We start from the raw sequence: 19,891 nt of genomic DNA, 5'->3' as shown, positions 1-19,891 counted from the left end.
CCTTAAGAGAAAAAAAATTTAAGAGCAGTATTTCCACTATGAAGGACTCAGGTGGTGAACTCTTAAAATTTTGCTCTCCATTTTCTTTTCAGGAAGAGATACCTAGTCTGTTTCCTAGGATGCAACAGTATTAGAGTAACCCATTTTTCTCTCTCCATCTCTCTTCCCTAACCCCTTCTTACCTCTCCTCAAAAGTGAAAGATTAATTTGCCTGGAAGAATGGATGAGGCACCAACTGATTTCCTGGCCTTGCTCTGAGCCAGGTAATCAAGATCTCCCTTCAGTCCTCTCCCACACCTGGAGCCAGCTAATCTCCTCAGTAGGCAAGACAGTGGTGCCTACTTCTGAGAGGGTGGGTCAGCTCTCCCTGTTCTAGCTTCTCCCTGGCTGCTACTGCAGGGTTAAGTCAGGGTTGCTGGGGTCAAATCCATGTTTTAGTTTCAAAGGAGGAAACTAATACTTTTGGGCCCTCCAATCCTGCTTCAACAGCAATTAAGCTACTGGCTCTGTTGATTCCCATGTCAATCCTTGCTCTATTTCTCCAACTATTTCAAACTTAGAAGATGGTAAAGTTGTGTAATCAAGCAACCCAAACCACCACCATCTATCAAAAGGCACTACACACAGAAAAAAACTGTGGCCCCAAATCCTAACACTTACTAGCCATGTGACCTCACAAAAATCCATTCATCTTTTCCCAGCCTCATTTTCTTCATCTCTATAAGATCATATGTCTCTTACAATACTGTGTGGTAATGAAGATTTAATAAAAGTCATAATCTGTCAAAGTCATGCATGCTTTGATCCAACAAAGGCATTATCCCAGAACTATGGACACAATGCTTAATGATCAGAATTGCTACACTGTCCATATGTCCTATTCAACAAATAATGGAGATTCATATAATTCACAGAATAATAAAATATGCCCAGCAAAGGGCCTTTTTTTTCTAAGAGAAGTCATTCAGAACAATGTGTTTACTTTTGTTTTTCCATTTCTTAGCATTTTAGAATAAACAACCTGGGAATAGAACTTTTTGCTTTCTTTCCCTCCAGAGAAGAGTCCCAAATAAAAATAGCTGACTTTTCCAGGTAGAATGCAACTATTGCTCATATTATGTGATGAACATGTGGCTCCAAGAAGATACATTGATAAAACAGGAACCTACGTTAACTTTCATCACCTGAAGCCTCAATGTTAATTCTGAGATGAGATTAATAATTGTGACATGGCTCCATGCATGCGCTGAGGTACCATGAGAGGCAGTGTCACCTCAGTTACCTGAACAATAGACCGGAACCTCAAGTCATCCAAACCATAAAGGGATAGGGCAGTGGTAAGGATATTAAGAAAGGAGGAGATGGAACAAACACCAAATAAATATAGAAAGCTTTCCTAGTAATAAAGAAAGAACTTGCCAGCATCAATAAAAATAGTAAGGAAGAACTGAAGAGCCAAAGATCTATAGATTATACCCAACACTGAGAGGAACAAATTCATTGGCTAGCTATGGCTTTATATGCCTAGCCACTGATATGAGACCTTTAAAAGCATGAGAAACATAGTAAGGTTTTACATAGGTTGAAAATAAACAGGTTTGAACCCCAGCTGTGCTGTTTAATAGCAGTGTGATCTCTGCCAAGTAATTTACTCCTTCTAAAGCTGTTATGTTTAAAAAAAAAAGTTTCACCAGATGAACACATACTAACTTTAAAACAGAAGTGCCTGAACTTAATGTTGAAAAACAGTACTCCTTGACTCCTTCCAAGTCACTGTCTTTGGGACTCACTCCAGTGATGCTGACTACTCAGAATAAGTACTCTTTTACCTTCAGAACCAGTGTGCAATGGTCACAAGAACACATGTGTCATTACAGTTTAGTTTTCCCTGATTTTAACAAAAACCACTTTATTTGCTATAATAGAAAATATTTTCAAAGATTACTTCAAAGAATCAAATTCATCCTCAAAGATGATAATTTAGCACCACTGTGGTTATTCAAAAGAATTATAAGCAACTTCAACAACCAACTGTACTGAACTACCCATTTGGTGGAAGACACTGTGCTGAGCACTGGAAGTGGGGAAGAGGTTATAAGGTGATTGAGATGAAGTTCATTTAAAATAATCCAGAATACTGGCAGCATCACTGGAATATAAGCAATTAGTTCAGCAGATGCCCTTAAAGAGAACAACCTGGATGTATGAACCCTGGCTGTGATTGTTACAAGCCCAGCACTTCCTAATCACGCTTCACATACAATGTTAAGATTCTACAACAGTCATGTGAAAACCTGGCTAAAACAAATACACTCCTTTTTGAACATTCACTTTATACTCTAGGGCAAAGCCGAGCCTGCTCCCTCCGGGGTTGAAGAAGACTGGCTGGCATCAAAATCAACGGCATTCAAGAGCTAATGTTAAAATAAGGCTGGAGAAGTTGAGGAAAAGTTCTTGTGGCCATGAGACACAGTTGTTTGATTGTTAGCCTCTTTCTCCAAATGAGTTAGTTCACTAAGAAGAATTTGGGCTTCCTCTATGGGAGACAGTGCCCTGTGGTCATTAAAGGTACGTGCTTTGCTGTCATATAGAACTATATTCTGCAACTAAGCTCTGAAGACCTTGAGCATGTTGTCTAATTTCTGTAAGCCTCAGTTTCCTTATCTATAGAATGGGAGCAATATCAGTACAATAACTAGATGTTGTTATATGGGTTAAAAGATATACCGTCTATATACAATTTAATAAAGCTCATGGCAAACAGTAAGTGCTCATTAAATGTTGTGCCATTGGAAAAAATATACTATCTTCATCCTTTGGGGGTAATACAAGTACTAATGTGAAGCCACAAAAAAGAGGTATCCCAACATACTCAACAATGTTCTAGCCCACTTCACTAGGAGACCATGGAAGGGTTTGGGGTGATATTTCATGTAGTAATAAAGGGCAAATTGTCTGCTCTTACATCTGCGCATGTATCTTGGGAGCAAAATGAGAGTGGCAGCAGTATTCAGAGGCTTGTTGGCCAGTGGAAAATTCAGAAATTTAACACCAGCCACATAAAAACAAAACTGAGTACCTTGCTCAAGATTAATTAGCTAATAAATGGCAGAAGCTGAAATTCAAGCCCACACTGTCTAGCTTTAGGCCTTGTTCTTAATCACTATACTATACTGTGTCCCTGGCAGAGGAGGAACAACGGCTAAAAACTAACTAAGACACATGCCAGAAGAAAGCCATAAAAAAAGCAAAAAAACAACACCCTACTGATGACTGAAGAAAATAGGAAGATAACACAAGAGTTACTGGGGCAAAAGAGTAAAAGCCACAAAACTGCTAATGATTCTAACCTAAAATTTACCAACACACCTTTGGCAAGACATCCTAAAAGGATGGCAAGGTGAAAGTGAACTGGTTTTATAATTCAGTGCTTGCTTAAAGAGAATAGTAATCAGAAGACACAAAAGCTGAGAAGACCTCATTTTGGTCCTTTATCGAAGCCATGCAATGATGTAGAAACACCTGTCTAGAGCAGAATGCTTCACATACACAAAATGCCTACTGACAAGGAAGGGCTCCAGCAGCATGACAGTTGCCTCCTAAGGCAGGGTTTCCTGCTACCTTTTCACTGCATTTCAACAGTAAAGAAGAGGAGGAAAAGCTGCCAGGGCTTTTGAATTCTCAGTAGGTCAGAAGGAAGGAAAAAAGCAGAAGGGATGAGAAACATGCTGCTAGTTAATTAGGTGAATGGACAGAGAGGAGAGTAAGGATAAAGAGAAGCCATATTACTGGCCAGTCTCAGATGTGTCAGACTCTAAAGTGGCCCCCTTGATCTCTGTCACTTCTTATCTAGGCCTTGCATAATTCCCTTCCCCTATGGAGGCAGGTTTTGGACTTGCTTGTGGCAATAGAATAAGGCAAAAATGACAGAATGTATGTGGGTACATTACACAAGACTGTAATGTCTACTCTGCTACAAGTTTCTCTCTTGCTGGTTTTGAAAGAGTAGGCTGCCATTTTGTGGGTTGCCTATTGAGAGAGCCCCATGAAGGCAATCTCCAGCTGACAGCAAGAAACCAATGCCCTAGTCAGAAAGCCCATGAGAAACTGAATTCTGCCAATCACACAGGCTTGGGAGCAAATCCTCCTCCTACCCAGCCTCAGATAAGACAGCAGCCATAGGTGATGCCTTGACTGTGGTCTCATTAAATACCTAGCTAAGTCATTCCCAGACTTCTGACCCACAGAAACTGTGAGATAATTTTGTGTATTGATTAAGCTGTTAAGTGTGTGCTAGATTGCTATGTAGCTATAGATAACTACTACAAATGGGAGGTGAAGTTCATGTCCCTGATGACACCACATGTCCTTCTGAGAGAGAAGAGGGGAGAAAGAGGAAGCCGCAAGAGCCAGGGTGAGCAATTCTGCCTCTACATTATTATAAACCCTCCAATTCAACTCTCTCCAATTCAGACTCTCGGTTTCCTCCCTTAACACACAGACAGGTCCTCCCATCCTATTGTTGTCATTTGAAGGACATAATGAAACACACTGGCCAAAGAAATAGCAATCATATAAATGGTAATCAGGTTCCCTGGCTGGCCTGTAAAAGCTACTCAACATGCCAAACAGTGACACATTTAGAACAGTAAGAGAACTGTGACCATTATATGAGCTATATTATGACTCTATGTGGCATAAAATAATTTTAACAAAGGAATATTTAAAATGTGATAGATTAGACTTAAACACTGAATAAAACATGTTCTGAGACATGCTGGAGACTTGTTGGATTAGTGGTTTTGAGAACTGAATAAAAATTAAAACACCCAATTTTCATCTAAGTTTTTCTAATATGGGCTCCTTGAAAACCAAATGTGAATATTCTTACATTTTCTGAGCAAGCACCTGTAGCTTCCACAAAACAAGTAACGATCATTCTCACAGCTGAAACTAACCCAATGAACCAGAGACCTCTTATCTCAGCAGGCCATCTTTCCACAAGCAGAAACCGGTAGGGAAATCCTACAATCACATCATTTGAAAGCTTAGAAACACTCATTAGTCTTTTAGTCCCAGCCTCTCAGTTGTCAAATGATGACACATAGATCCAAAGACTTTAAGTGCCCTGTCCAGGGCCACTCCACAGCACAATGTAGGCCTCCTGTTTCCCAGGCTTCTATATAATCAGGCCTACCAAACTTAGGCTTCAACTGAGAGACAAAATCAATGGTATCAAATATTCTGTGGGGGGAGAAAATAGGACCTAACATTTCATGACACTATAAAGCTCCTACAGTACTTCTAAAAACTAAGCTCTGTGGCTAGAGGGAAAAATAACACCACAGAAACATTCATGTGAAATGTTCAATCCAGTTTCAAAAGCAATGCACGATATTTTCTAAGTAAACTGAAATGCTCCCAAAATAGGCTATCTTTTCTTCTGAATAATCTGCCTTTTAAAAAATGAATAGGGAAGAAAATTTTTAAAAGGCTGGCACAGAAACTTGTGCAAGGATGTCTACTCCACTGCTTTATATATATCTATTCCTAAATTCATCAATTCATTCAACAGGTATTTTGGGGGCATCTACAATTCCAAAGCATTGTGGTAAGTGCTGTCTGGATACAAGCAAATGATGCTTACTAATATTTTCAGCACAAATAACCATGTCTAAACAAGCAACCAATGCAGCAACAGAGATTTCCGGTATGTATTTTGGTAGGCTATTAGGAATGCAGACCACAGCTCTTTTCTCCTAGAAACTTCCATATTTAAAATAAATAGTAATTGGTTTTTCTGTGCAATGATATCATCCCCAAGGTAATAATGAGAGGTATCAAAAAAGGGATTAAAACACCCCAGGTCACATCCCTCCAGAACTCCTGTTATAGTACTCTCCCAGAAGCCCAAATTAAAAACATATATATATATAAGCATATATATATTTTTTTTAAAAAAAAGAAAGTTGCCTTTCACTCAACATTCTCCCTCCCGATCCTTTACCCAGTACCAAGAATAAATATATGTTTTAAACAGATTAAAAGTAAATAAGGGCTTACTTTTCCCCATATAGCCAGCAGTTTTCTCTCCTCAACATGAACTTAAACCCCTACAGCTATTACTATTAGTGAACATTATTTAACTCTTCTGTTTTAAATTAATCTGAATGCTTTGACATAATATTACTAAATAATACTAACGTCACTAAAAGTAAAAATAGTACAAACTGACTGTTTACCACATGCGAGGCTTGTTCCTTTAGATATATATATTTTCAGAAACATGGTCTCACTCTGTTGCTCAGGCCAGAGTGCAGTGGCAAAATCATCACTCACTGCAGCCATGACCGCCTACCTCCTGGGCTCAAGCAATTCTCCCATCTCAGTCTCCTGAGTAGCTGGGACTACAGGTGCATACTACTACACACCCAGCTAATTTTTGTTTGTTCTTGTAGAGGTAGGGTCTCTCTATGTTGCCTATGCTGGTCTCAAACTCCAGGCTTCAAACAATCCTCCTCCCTGGCCTCCCAAAGTGTTGGGCTTATAGGCATGAACCAACATGCCTGGCCTAGGCTCATTTCTAAATGTTTTACATGTATTAATTTATTGAATCATGCCAATAGCACTCTCAGGCATGTTACCATTACTATTCTAGTTTTACAGATGAGAGAGCTAAAACAGAGTTACTAAAAAAAACAGGCATAGTTGTTCGGTAAACAACATTGCATGAAACGCATGCAATGCATCCAGTTAACAAAGTGTTAGTGGGAAACCTCCACTTCCCTAGTTTCATTTGTAGAACTTTCCATTAACCTAATGGTTCAGACTTCTCTCCCATATTCTACCTGGTGGAGGAGAAATTAATTATGTGAACAGCGAGTTTGAGAGAAAGGCTAGCCTGCCCAGAGATAGAGTGTATCCCAGGCTGTTCCCTTCTACATTGTGAGGGGGAAATCGGTCTCATTCAAGTATGAAATACCAGAAAACCCATTTAGCCAACCAGCTTTATTTCCAGATCTCTATATTTCAAATTACTATTGGTATATCCATTGGTCCCAAAATCGGATGAGAAAAAAAAGGCATCATTCAACTGTCCACCTCCCAGACTCTAACACAAATAATTATAATACCTAACTGGGTGGCAAGATATTTGAGAAAAAGGTAAATATTTCTTTTACAAAAAAGGAAACCAAACCTCAAAAGTACATAAGAACATAACCAATCCAGTCCAATAAGGTGTCTGCAGAGATCATGAATGAACCTGCTCCTCTAACTCACTATCAAGGGGCATCTTAAAGGACAAGGCTATTTATCTACTTTCTTCACCACATATGACCAGAAAACTGTTTCCTTTCCAAATAAATAAAATGCACACAATCTTTTCTATTGGAGTATCTTAAAGTAGTAGAAAATTCCTTAGCAATACTCTCATTATTGTCACAAAGCATGCAAAGTATTTCAATATTGCACAATATCTTCCCAGCATGTCAAAGTCTGTATTTTTATCCATTGCATGGATACTTCTACCATAAAAAGTATAGTGACAAAAATGCTATTCACAACTTTGTAATAACAGAGGAATAAAAATGTCACCAATCTCTAAGTTTGTCATTTGATCTTTCCTATCACCCTCTAAATGCAGTGTTTCTCGTTTCAAAAATACATTTTAAAAGGCATTCATTCTTTAACTTCCTTTTCTTTATTTTTATTTTCTTTAAATTATACTTTAATTTCTGGAATACATGTGCAGAATGTGCAGGAATGGTTGGTTAAAGATTTTAAAAAAGGCATTCATTCAATAATATTGATTTTTTCTGGGGTAGAGTTTTTTTGTTTGTTTGCTTGTTTTTTGTTTTTAAGTTCAGGGGTACATGTGCAGTTTTGTTACGTAGGTAAACTTGTGTCCTGGGGGTTTGTTGTACAGATTATTTCATCACCCAAGTATTAAGCTCAGTATCCATCAAGTATTCTTCCTGATGCTCTCCCTCCCCCACTGCTCCCCTCTGACAAACTTCAGTGTGTGTTGTTCACCTCCATGCGTCCATGTGTTCTCATCATTCAGCTCCCAGTTGTGAGAATATGCAGTGTTTGGTTTTCTGTTCCTGTGTTAGTTTGCTAAGAATAACAACAGCCTTCAGCTCCATCCATGTCCCTGCAAAGGACATGATCTTGTTCTTTTTTATGGCTGTATAGTGTTCCATGGTGTATATGTACCACATTTTCTTTATCCAGTCTATCACTGATGGGCATTTAGGTTGATTCCATGTCTTTGCTATTGTGAATACTGCTACAGTGAACACATGTGTGCATGTATCTTTAGAATAGAACAATTTATCTTCCTTTAGGTATATACCCAGTAATGGAATGGCTGGGTTTGTTTAATGTGTGCAAGTTCCTTATAGACGCTGAATATCAGACCTTTGTAAAATGCAGAGTTTGCAAAAACTTTTCTCCTATTATTTAGATTATCTGTTTCCTCTGTTGATAGTTTCTTTCACTGTGCAGAAGCTCTTTAGTTTAACTAGATCTCATTTGTCAATTTTTGCTTTTGTTGAGATTGCTTTTGGCATCTTCTTCATGAAATCTTTGCCTGTGCCTATTTTAATGCAGATAATTTGAGCTTCTCGCTTTACTATTCAAACAGGACTTAATAAGAATGATTTCCTCAGTGTTCTCTGGGCAAAAATTTCAAAATAGAAAACAAACCACATTTATCTCATAAGCTTCAAATACCTACTTTTCTATGAATGTATATAAAGTCAGTAAATTAGCACTCACAGCTGTAGAGAACAAACAGTAGCCAGACCAGTACTTAGACACTTTGACCTTTGCAACAACCCTAATGTAGGTAAGCCATCCGTATTTTCCAAAGAAAAGCCTGAAGTTCAGAAAAATACAGTGACATGCCTGAGTTAATGTACTTACTAAGTGACAAGGCTCAACTTTAAATACAGTTCTATTTGAGCCAGTTTGTGGTTTTTCTCCGTTAGACCATTAATCATGAAAACCAAAACTAAGAACAACAACAAAATTTCTAAGTAGCCAGAGGAAAAAAGACATCATATAAAAATAACAATAAGAGGCCGGGCGCGGTGGCTCAAGCCTGTAATCCCAGCACTTTGGGAGGCCGAGGTGGGTGGATCACGAGGTCGAGAGATCGAGACCATCCTGGTCAACATTGTGAAACCCCGTCTCTATTAATACAAAAAAATTAGCTGGGCACGGTGGCGCGTGCCTGTAATCCCAGCTACTCAGGAGGCTGAGGCAGGAGAATTGCCTGAACCCAGGAGGCGGAGGTTGCGGTGAGCCGAGATCGCGCCATTGCACTCCAGCCTGGGTAACAAGAGCGGGACTCCGTCTCAAAAAAAAAAAAAAAAAAAAAAAAAATAACAATAAGAATGATGGCAGACATCTCATTTGAAACAGGAGTCCAGAAAACAATAATCAACATCTGAAGAGAAGAAAAAAAAAAGACTGCATGTCCACCTAGAATTCTATATACAACAAAAAATTCTTTTTAAAGATGAAGACATTTTCACACAAATGAAAACTGAGAGATTTGTTGCCAGTAGACCCACACTATAAGAAATCCTAAAGGAACCTCTTCAAGTTAAAGCAAAATGATGCCAGATATAAATTTGAACCTATAGAAAGGAATGAGGAACCTTGGAAATAATACATTTGTATGTTAACATGAAAGACTATTTTTCTCTTAATTTCTTTAAAACATATATGACTAATACATACTATATTAAAAGTATAATATTGTATTATGTAGTTTGTAACATATACGGATATAAAATGTATGAAGACAACAGCACAACAGATGGGCAGAGACAAACGAAACCATATCACTATAGGTTTCTTATATTTTACATGAAACAATACCGTATTAATTCAAGGAAAATTTTTTACTTAGGATGAATATTGTAATCTGCAGAGAAAGTGCAAAACAGTACTGCAAGAAAACTAAGAGAAATTAAAATTTAATACTAAAAAATATTCAATAAACAGAAAGAAGAAAAGGAGATATCGAATTTTTTAAGTCTAAAGGATAGACACATAGGAAACAAGTTTATAATTACAGTAAATGTAAATAGACTTAACATTTTAATTAAAAGGCAGAAATCACCAGAATACATTTAAAAATGATTCTGAACTACATGCTACCTATAATAAATGCATTTTAAATACAAAGACACAGAAAAACATGTAATAAAAGGATATACCAATAGGAACTCAATACAAAAACTAGACAAAGATAATAAAAGAACACTATAGACTTATATGACATAAAGCACACAAGCAGAAATCCTCAACAAAATACAGTGTTAGCATAAGGACAAATAGAGTAATTGATCAAAACAGAGGCCACAACTAGACATACACATATACAACCAACAGATTTTCTGACCCAGATGTCAGGTAATTCAGTGAGTGTAAGAATAATTTTTTCGGCCAGGCGCGGTGGCTCATGCCTATAATCCCAGCACTTGGGAGGGAGAGGCATGTGGATCACGAGGTCAAGAGATCAAGACCATCCTGGTCAACAAGGTGAAACTCTGTCTCTACTAAAAATACAAAAATTAGCTGGGCATGGTGGCGCGTGCCTGTAGTCCCAGCTACTCGGGAGGCTGAGGCAGGAGAATTGCTTGAACCCAGGAGGCGGAGGTTGCGGTGAGCCAACATGGTGCCATTGCACTCCAGCCTGGGTAACAAGAGCGAAACTCCGTCTCAAAAAAATAATAATAATAATAATTTTTTCAACAAATTGAGCAGAAACAAATACATATTCATAGGGAAAGAAAAATGAATCCTGACTCCTACCTCACACTATTAACAAAAATTACTTAGAGCTGAGAGTGGTTGCATGCACCTGTATTCACAGCTACTTAAAAGGTCGAGGTGAGAAGATCACTTGAGCCCAGGAGTTCATATCCATCCTGGGCAACATAGAAAGACCCCATTTATTTAAAAAAAGTACTTTGAGGTCATACAACTAATCATAAAAGTTAAAATTATAAAGTATTTATAGGAAAAGACAGGACAATGGCTTTGCAACAATGAGGTAGACAAAATACTAACAATAAAGAAAAACTAGCTAGTTGGACTTCATCAGTATCAAAACTGCTTTGGAAAGATATAGTTAAGAAAATAAAAAGACAACCACCAACTAGAAAAAATTCACCATACATGTATCTGACAAAAGACCTGTATCCAGAATACATAAAGAACTACCATAATTTAATTTTTGAAAAGTCATACAATCCAATTGTTAAAATAGCAAAAGATAAGACAAGGTACTTCATAAACGAAGACACATGAATGGTCAATTAGTACATGAAAACAAATTTCAACATCATTAGTCACTAAGGAAACAACAGGAATCCACAAGATACCACTTTGCCCACACTAGAATAATTTTAAGAAAACTAAAAAAGCAAGAGTTGGCAGAGACTTGGAGTACATTAGAGCATCTCTAAGTTGCTGATGGGCATGTTGAATTATAAAACCCTTTAGAAAAATGTTTGACAATTTTAAAATAAATTTTATATAAGATTAAATATACACTTACCCAATAATATACTTTTAAGTACAGACCCAAAATACATGAAAACTTGTATCCACAAAAAGATGTACAATAATGTTCACAGTAGTTATATTCATAACAGCCAAAAACTTAGACCATCCAAATGTCTATCAATAGGTGAGTAACTTCATACAATGGAATTCTACTCAATAGCATAAAGGAACAAACTATTGATACATGCAATAAGAGTATGAATCTATAAAACATCAGCAAGTGGAGCAAAAGACACCAGGCCCATAAGCACACTCAGTGTAACTATGTATCTGAAGTTCTGAAAGAGGCAAAATCTATTGCTAGAATTACACTCACACTTGTGTTTGCCTCTGGGATGGCACACCTGACTGAAAGTGGGTATAAGAGAACTTTTTGGGATGACAGAGATGTTGGTTCACTAAACTATTCACTTCAAATTTGTACATTGTACATTGTATAAATTATACCCAAATTTTAAAATATATCACAAAATAATTTATTTGAATGAGTTCTGGAGAAGATACAGTCTCTCACAAGTCAAAAGTGTTTCTTTCTTCTCTTGAGGAACAACTTCTAAAGCCTCAAAAACAGAAGGTGTGTGTGTTTAATTTACGCATGTCATTTTTTAAACATACACCCCATCAAAGCAAAGGAAAATGAACTATTTTCTGCTTCCTATCTAAATACTCTTTGAACATTTGTTCCAACCCAGGGGAATTAAAAGCAATCTGTCCTTTAGGTTTTGTTTAATTTTACTTACCACATTAACAATTTAAAGGCTGCTTTTAACAATTGAAGAGGAAAAAGACCCAAAAAGAAAATAAACTATAAAACACAAATCCAAGTTTTCTAATGTCTTATTCATTCTATAATACTTACCTACTATATTCCAGGTAAGATGATAGTCACTAGAGAAACGTAATTTAAATTTTACACTCTAATGTTAAGGTGCTTCTAAGTCTCGTGGAAGAGATATACATAAATAATTACCTTAAAGTGTAAATAAATGTTCTTGAATATAAATTGGTAAAGATCTCACTTTATATCATTTCTTTCCTCTCTAAAATTATAACTTAATATTGATAATTATGTAAGAATTAAATAAAATAAAGCCAGTTATTCCTTCTGAAGGAAACAATGATTTTAAGAAAAAATTATTTTATTAACTATCTCAATGTGAACATATCTTATTTATTAGCTTAAAAATCTAACCCATATTTTTTCTGCTTCTTTTAAAATTATTTTTTAATTGACAAAAATTATACACATTTATCATGTATAACATCTTGGTTTGAAAAACATATACATTCTGGAATAGCTAAATGGAACTAATTAACATGTGCATTACCTCACACATTATGTTTTGTGGTAAGAACACTTTAAATCTACTCTTTTATCAATTTTCAAGCATATGATACATGGTTATTTACTACAGTCATCATGAAGTACAACAGATTTCTTGTCCATAGTCATTTTAAAGAAAATAATCCCAGGTGCAGCAAAGGAGACTAGGCAACTTGTCTTATACCACTTCCTCATACCCTTCACCCCCAAATCCTATAGCTGGTTCAAATGGGATAGGTTCCAGTGCAAAGTAATCTGAAGGCTAGTCAGAAACTTTAGTGACTGGCTCAAAAATGAAGAGATGGGATGGATCAATTTCACAGTCTCAGGAATCCAAACTGGGAAACAAATTCTTTCCCTTCCATTTTCTCCTGAGCCTACTTTTGTCCCCCCACTGTATACTTGAAACTATCCATTTCAAAATCAACAATGACTTCCAACACTGCTGTAGGCAGTAGTCAGTTTTCAGGCATTGCCTTTAGCCAGTAGTTACTTCTCAGTTGTCATTTAACAAGATCTGTCAGCAGCATGCAACACAGATGACCTCCTGCTGCTTCTTGAAATACTTTCTGCACTCACCCTTCAGAACACCACACAGTACTTTGTCCCCTTTCTTTCTCACTCTCTTTTTAGGGCTCTCCCTTATTTCTGTAAGTACTCAAGGGTTCACTGAATTCTCAGACCTCTTCCCTATCATCATTCACTCTCTAAATCACTCTCTAATTCACTCTCTAAATGTTTTAATTCTAAGATTACACTTTAAAAAATTATTAAGGAACTCAAAAAGCTCTTATTTATGAGGGTTATGTCTTCAGATAACTACTGTATTGGAAAACTGATAACATTTTAAAATATTTGTTAATTCATCTAAAAGCAAGAATAAACTCATTCACATGTGAACATAAAAAAAAAAAATTGCCAGAGCAGTAGCTCACACCTGTAATCCTAACATTTTAGGAGCCAAGCAGGGAGGATAGCTTGAGCCCATGAGTTCAAGACCATCCTGGGCACCACAGGGAGACCTCATCTCTACAAAAAATAAAAAATTTAGCTGGGCATGGTGGTACACACCTGTGGTCTCAGCTATTTGGGAGGCTGAGGCAGGAGGATCACTTGGGCCCGAGAGGTGGAGGCTGTAGTGAACCATGATGGCTCCACTGCACTTGAGCCTGGGCAACAGAACAAGACCTTGTCTCAAAAAAAAAATTAATAAAAAATTTATCTTCTAAAACAATATAAGAAGAGTATATTTTAACATTTTTGCAAATCTCTTTAATAAATGGCTTAAGAGAAAATCATGAATTCCCTTACTAATGTCTGCATTCAATCTATTGTGATACCATATACAGTCTCTGGAAAACTCTACTGTACACTAGAGAATGATTGTGAAAAAAGGGAAATAAGAATGAAAAGACATGTACAGACTAGGAGAAAATATTTGCAAAAGACATACTGATAAAGGCTTGTTATCCAAAATATTCAAAGAAGTCTTAAAACTTGACAATAAGGAAACAAATAACTTGATTTAAAAATGTGCTGAAGATCTTAACGGAGAAATCACCAAAGAAGACATATGGATGAAAAATAAGCATATGAAAAGAGCTCCACATCATATGTCATCAGGGAAATGCAAATTAAGACAACAATAACATACCACTACATACCTATTGAAATTTTTTTCAGTCCTTAAATCTCACATGTAAAATGAGAATAGCGGAATTTTTAAAGCAACCTAATATACATTTTAAAAAGAGAGAGAAAAAAAAAGCAGAAAGGGTAGTTCCTAAAATTTATTTCTTAACCTTAAGAGCTCTGAAAAACCAGGTAATAATTTTGAGGTTCCGTTAGTTAAGCACAGAAAACTAATCCATCTACCTACCCACCTATCTATGACTTTTGCTTGAGAACAGATACGGTTAAATCCTCAGTTCTCACAATGTGTAACATATTCTGCTAGGAGCTGGAAAGTTTCCTAAGATGAACAATGATTTCCTTCTAGAGTAACCTGGGGTAGTAAAGAGGGTGCAGGGCTTTGATTATGACTGATCTGAGTTTGAACAAGAGGTCCAATGCTTATGAGCTATGTAGTCTTAGACAAGGCTGAGCTCTAGTTTTCTGCAAAATAAAAAAAGGATCAAGGTGTCTGTATTTCACCCTGAACTACTACTCTTCCCTAGGATGATCTTGCCCCAAATAGAGCAGGCTCACCCCTCCACCTTCTTCATGTCCTTACCTAGATGTTCCCTTCTCAATGAGGCCCTCCCTGGCTTCTCTACAAATAATGTGTGTGAATGTGCATTTATACGTGCACACGTGCACACATACACACACACGCCCCACTTAGACTTATACTCCCCATCCACACCTCTGCTTTATTTTTTGCCATAACATCTGATCCAAGAGGTTATCAGTGATAACCCTGATCACCACTTAGCATACATGTATTTTCCTTATTCATCTAGTTTGCCATCTTTCTCCCACGAGACTATTAGCTCCGTATTACAGGTGTTGATTGTTCTTTGTGTTCCACTTTTTCAGTTTTGCTCACTGCCTAAAGTGAGGGCCTAGAAGATGAAAGTGTCACTAAAAATCCACCGAACGGGTGAGCCGAGATCGCGCCATTGCACTCCAGGCTGGGTAACAACAGCGAAACTCCGTCTCAAAAAAAAAAAAAAAATACACAGAACGACGTAAGATAATAAAGTTCCCTGCAAGATTCCAGGGCTTCATTCAAGATCACGTAAATAAAGACCTTAGGATATAAGAGGCACTTAGCTGATATTATCTCTAGAGAAGAGACTATATGAAACCATTAATAGAATTTTTTTAAAATAATGAGTATAATAGTGTCAGAGATGACACAAGAGAGTGAGTTAAGCAACAAAAACATGAAAGAAGAAATAATTTCTATAAATCAATGGTAGTAAAATCACATCATTCTGGGTTATTCTATATAATGAGGCTAAGACATTTATACTTTCCTTTACATGAAACAAAGTTTAAGAGAGGAGTGCATGTGAAAGCAGATTAAGGATTATAAGTGGATGTTATTTATGTGTCCTTCACCCCCGGTTAGACAGCCCTAACTGGCCCAGTAACTGAAACAGAAAACAAACTCAGTTTTATTTTTCTTTGATTTATTCAGTTTAACAGAAGGAAAAAAATAGAATGTGAGAAAGTTGAGATAATAATCATGCCCTTAAAATATTTTTCCTGACAACTGCTTTTCTGATCGTATGGGAGTCTACAGTGTGTATATTGATAATTAACACTTGCTCAGCAAACATTTTAGAAGACAAAGATTTCATAAATAAGCTAATTACCTAATTTTTGTTTTGATTATGGTTTCTTTCCCAAAATAGTACAGGAAGAAATAAATACAGGAAGTCAATATAAAAAGACCCAACACATTTTTAAATGTAATATAAAAAAATTATCAAGTGCCCCAGGATTTTAAAACTCCCTATAAAACAGAGAAAAAGGGCTGGGCACCATGGCTCACACCTGTAATCCGAGCACTTTAGGAAGCCGAGGTGGACGGATCACGAGGTCAGGAGTTCAAGACCAGACTGGCCAACATGGTGAAACCCCATCTCTACTAAAAAAATACAAAAATTAGCTGGGCATGGTGGTTCATGCCTGTAATCCCAGCTACTTAGGAGGCTGAGGTAGGAGAATTGCTTGAACTGGGATCCAGGAGGCGGAGGTTGCAGTGAGCCAAGATGGCACCACTGCACTTCAGCATGGGCTTACAGAGCGAGACTCCATCTCAAAAAAAAAAAAGAGAGAGAGAGAAAAAAAGACTTATGCACATCAAGAAAGCGTTCTTCATTTTAATAAAGGATTTCCTAATAAACCCTTTAAAATTAGTAAACTCTCCTTATCAATTTAAATTTATTCAATTTATTGAAAATATCATTGATGTAATATTCAGAAATGTACTCATTACATTAAAAATGCTAATAACTGTAAAAAAAAAAAAAGAAAGCTCTAGGAGAATTTATGTCCTAAAATTTGAGCAAAAAATAAAGTGGATGCTTTAAATTAAGTAATTTTAAAGTCTGAAAATATTTATAACATGAGGTGCAAACTATTTTGTTCCTTAGAAACTATTCCCAATATGAAGTAAACATTATAATTATTTAACAAAAAAACAATGATTTTTAATGGCTAATGTGGAGATCTGTCAAGCTTACATATTTTACAAAATTAAAACTTCCAAACACAACTACTTAATAAGCAATCATAATATAGTTTTCTAAGGCCTGCAAATATTAATTTAAAAATGTCTAATCATAACGTAGTCTTATGTTAGTACGTGGCTGACAAATGATGCTATTAATCCAATTGGCGTGTTTACCGTGTTATGTTGCTGGTTCCTCTTATGGCAAAGATTTAAAGCACATTATTAACTTTTAAAAAACCTCAAAACACATAACTGTACCAGGCAATTATTATCCCTACTCTGATCATTAAAACTTGAGCATTCTACCAATTTAAATCAACATTTATTCCATTTAATATTTCCTTAATACCACAATACATACTAAAAATTATTCATCAGCTTAAGTTACACAAAATATATTACTGGTTCCAGGAAATTATGTTCTAATGTGGCAATGAAGACTGAGAGGCTGGTCAGAGAGGACTACTTGCATTATAACAGTAACATGAGTAGCAGACATCTTCTACAGAATTAATATAATATGGGATTCTGAAGAAAATAAAATGAAAGTTCATAAGAGCAGATGATTCATTCAGGTTAGTGAGCGGCACACGTATGTGTTACATATTTCTATCAGATGGCAATGCTTCTCACTAGATACATCCCTATTTAGTGCTGAAGAATCACAAAGTCAGCTGAATTTTCAAATTCTGTAGATCTGCACATTGCACATTTAAGCTATAACATTAAAAATATCTTCTTGAGACTAGTGTCTTTTTTTGAAATCATTGTCATATTCTACTAATTGTAACTATTTTCCCCCTACAAATAATATTACACTCATTCAGAATCAAATGAAATAATATTGAGTGAAAGGACTAAGGTACTACAGAGTCTCTCTCAGGATATCATTATACGGATCCATGGCAGGTATCATGTAACAAGTAATATTTCCTTATTATTTGTTATTTCTCAGTTATAGAGCATTACTTAGGAATCAGATCCTACTTAGAGAGGTAAAATGTATATAATATATATAGTAAAATATTAAAAAATTAATCTATAGATATATAGTAAAATGTTGGACAATCAATAAATCAATGGACAAAAACAAATCTCATTTCAATAAATAATATCTCCAAGACGTCAAAGTCTCAGCCAACTCAGAAACCATATTACAAGAGATTATTCTCCACCTCACTCTTCACCTAATCTGACTGTACAGCAGACATTTAAATTAAAAGAGGAGGCTGAGCTGTACCTAAGTTTTTAATAATTTTTTGAGTTCTGTCATAAATGTGTTCCTGTCTTATCTATTAGAAGCACATACTAAAAACAAAAAAATAAAATGGTCTATTTTTGCAGAATGATACACTAGATACCTTAAATTGTTCTCTCCTAATGAAAATAATTGAAGGAGAATAAAGTATAAAATCTTTGTAAATACACCAATGAGGTGACAATAAAATATGAAATTCACGGAGGCCAAAACAAAGTAAGAGTGAGAACGCTGGGAGGTAGAAAAGCACCAAGGCCACAATCCTAGGCATACAGAACTTCTATTATAATGACTGCATGGAGCGAGACAGAAAAGATAAAACCAGGACCACTCAAGCTGGTGAGTTTAACGGACCCCTGAGTAAAACTGGAACTTCACAAAACTATACCCTCAGTCTATGGGCAAATTGGAAATAAACTTGCTACACCAAAAGAGAAACTGCTTGTTCAACCCTAGCATCTTCAGGGGATGGAAAATCTCCCTTGAGAATTCATAACCAACAACTAGTATTTATGTTGTTTTGTGATCTAAATTTGTGCCATATGCTTCAAAAACCCTCAGGCAGATAATATAATATAAAGAGTGTCCAGATTGATAGTGGCTACAGGCACCTGGCAGAAGCAAATATAATACTCTCCAGAAAAATCTACCTTCAATCTAGGCCTCAAAAAACTCACACAGATAAAACTTGCAAGGAATATGAGTTCACAGTCAATAAATCATAGAAATACAAAGAAATTAGAGATCATTTATGAGAGCCGAGAGAAACAGGCAAATGAATCAGATCTGAAAACATTTCACTTACTAGAATTATCAGCATAAAATAAGTATATTTAATATCTTTCAATAAATTAGAGAAATTTAAAAGGGAGTATAATTTTATCTGAAAAAAATACCATGTTGACTTGAAAAGGGACCAAAACTGGTGTTTAAAAATTAAAAGATAAAAAACTCATGTTAATTCATTCAACATACATTTATTAAGCACCTATGTACTATGACACCTTGGTCTAGGCTCTGGGAATAAAACAGTAGGATAAAAAATAAAATAAAATAAAATTTAACAATATAAATAGTCCCATCATCAAGGACAGCTTAAACAGCAGATTAGAAATAGCTGAAGAAACTGGTGAACCAAATGCCAAATCCAAAGAAACTGTCCAGAATTGTAACATAAAGATGATGACATCAAAATATGAAAGAAGGATGTGGAAGATAAGTGAGAAAGTCCAACATGCATTCTTTAATTTCCAGAAGGCAATAATAAAGAAAATGAAGAAGAGGTATTATTCTAAAAAATAATGATAAAATATTCCTAATAGCAATCTTTAGGCCCAGAAAACCCAAAGATTCTCAGGGAGAAAGGGAGACAGAAGGAAAAGGAAGGAAGAAAGTAAGGAAGAAAAGAAAGAGGCCATATACACAGTTTCTATTTTTAGTATTTGAAAGTATTGGAAGGAAGGAAGGAAGGAAGGAAGGAAGGAAGGAAGGAGGGAGGGAGGGTGAGGGAGGGAGGGAGTTTCCCCACTTAGATATA

At 36.1% G+C, this 19,891-nt stretch overlaps 1 protein-coding gene across 6 annotated transcripts in view; it reads right to left on the bottom strand.

Moving 5' to 3' along the window:
• Positions 1 to 19,891, bottom strand: part of SGMS1 (sphingomyelin synthase 1) — a 324,408-nt gene that overhangs the window by 122,979 nt on the left and 181,538 nt on the right. The gene's annotated exons all lie outside the window — the stretch shown is intronic.

The sequence above is a fragment of the Aotus nancymaae genome, unplaced genomic scaffold (genome assembly GCF_030222135.1).
Source record: "Aotus nancymaae isolate 86718 unplaced genomic scaffold, 86718_ANA_hifiasm-v0.15.2.pri h1tg000010l, whole genome shotgun sequence".
Taxonomy (NCBI): Eukaryota; Metazoa; Chordata; class Mammalia; order Primates; family Aotidae; genus Aotus; species Aotus nancymaae.
Note: the sequence above shows the minus strand (reverse complement) of the source record. Positions and strands in the feature narration are given on the sequence as shown.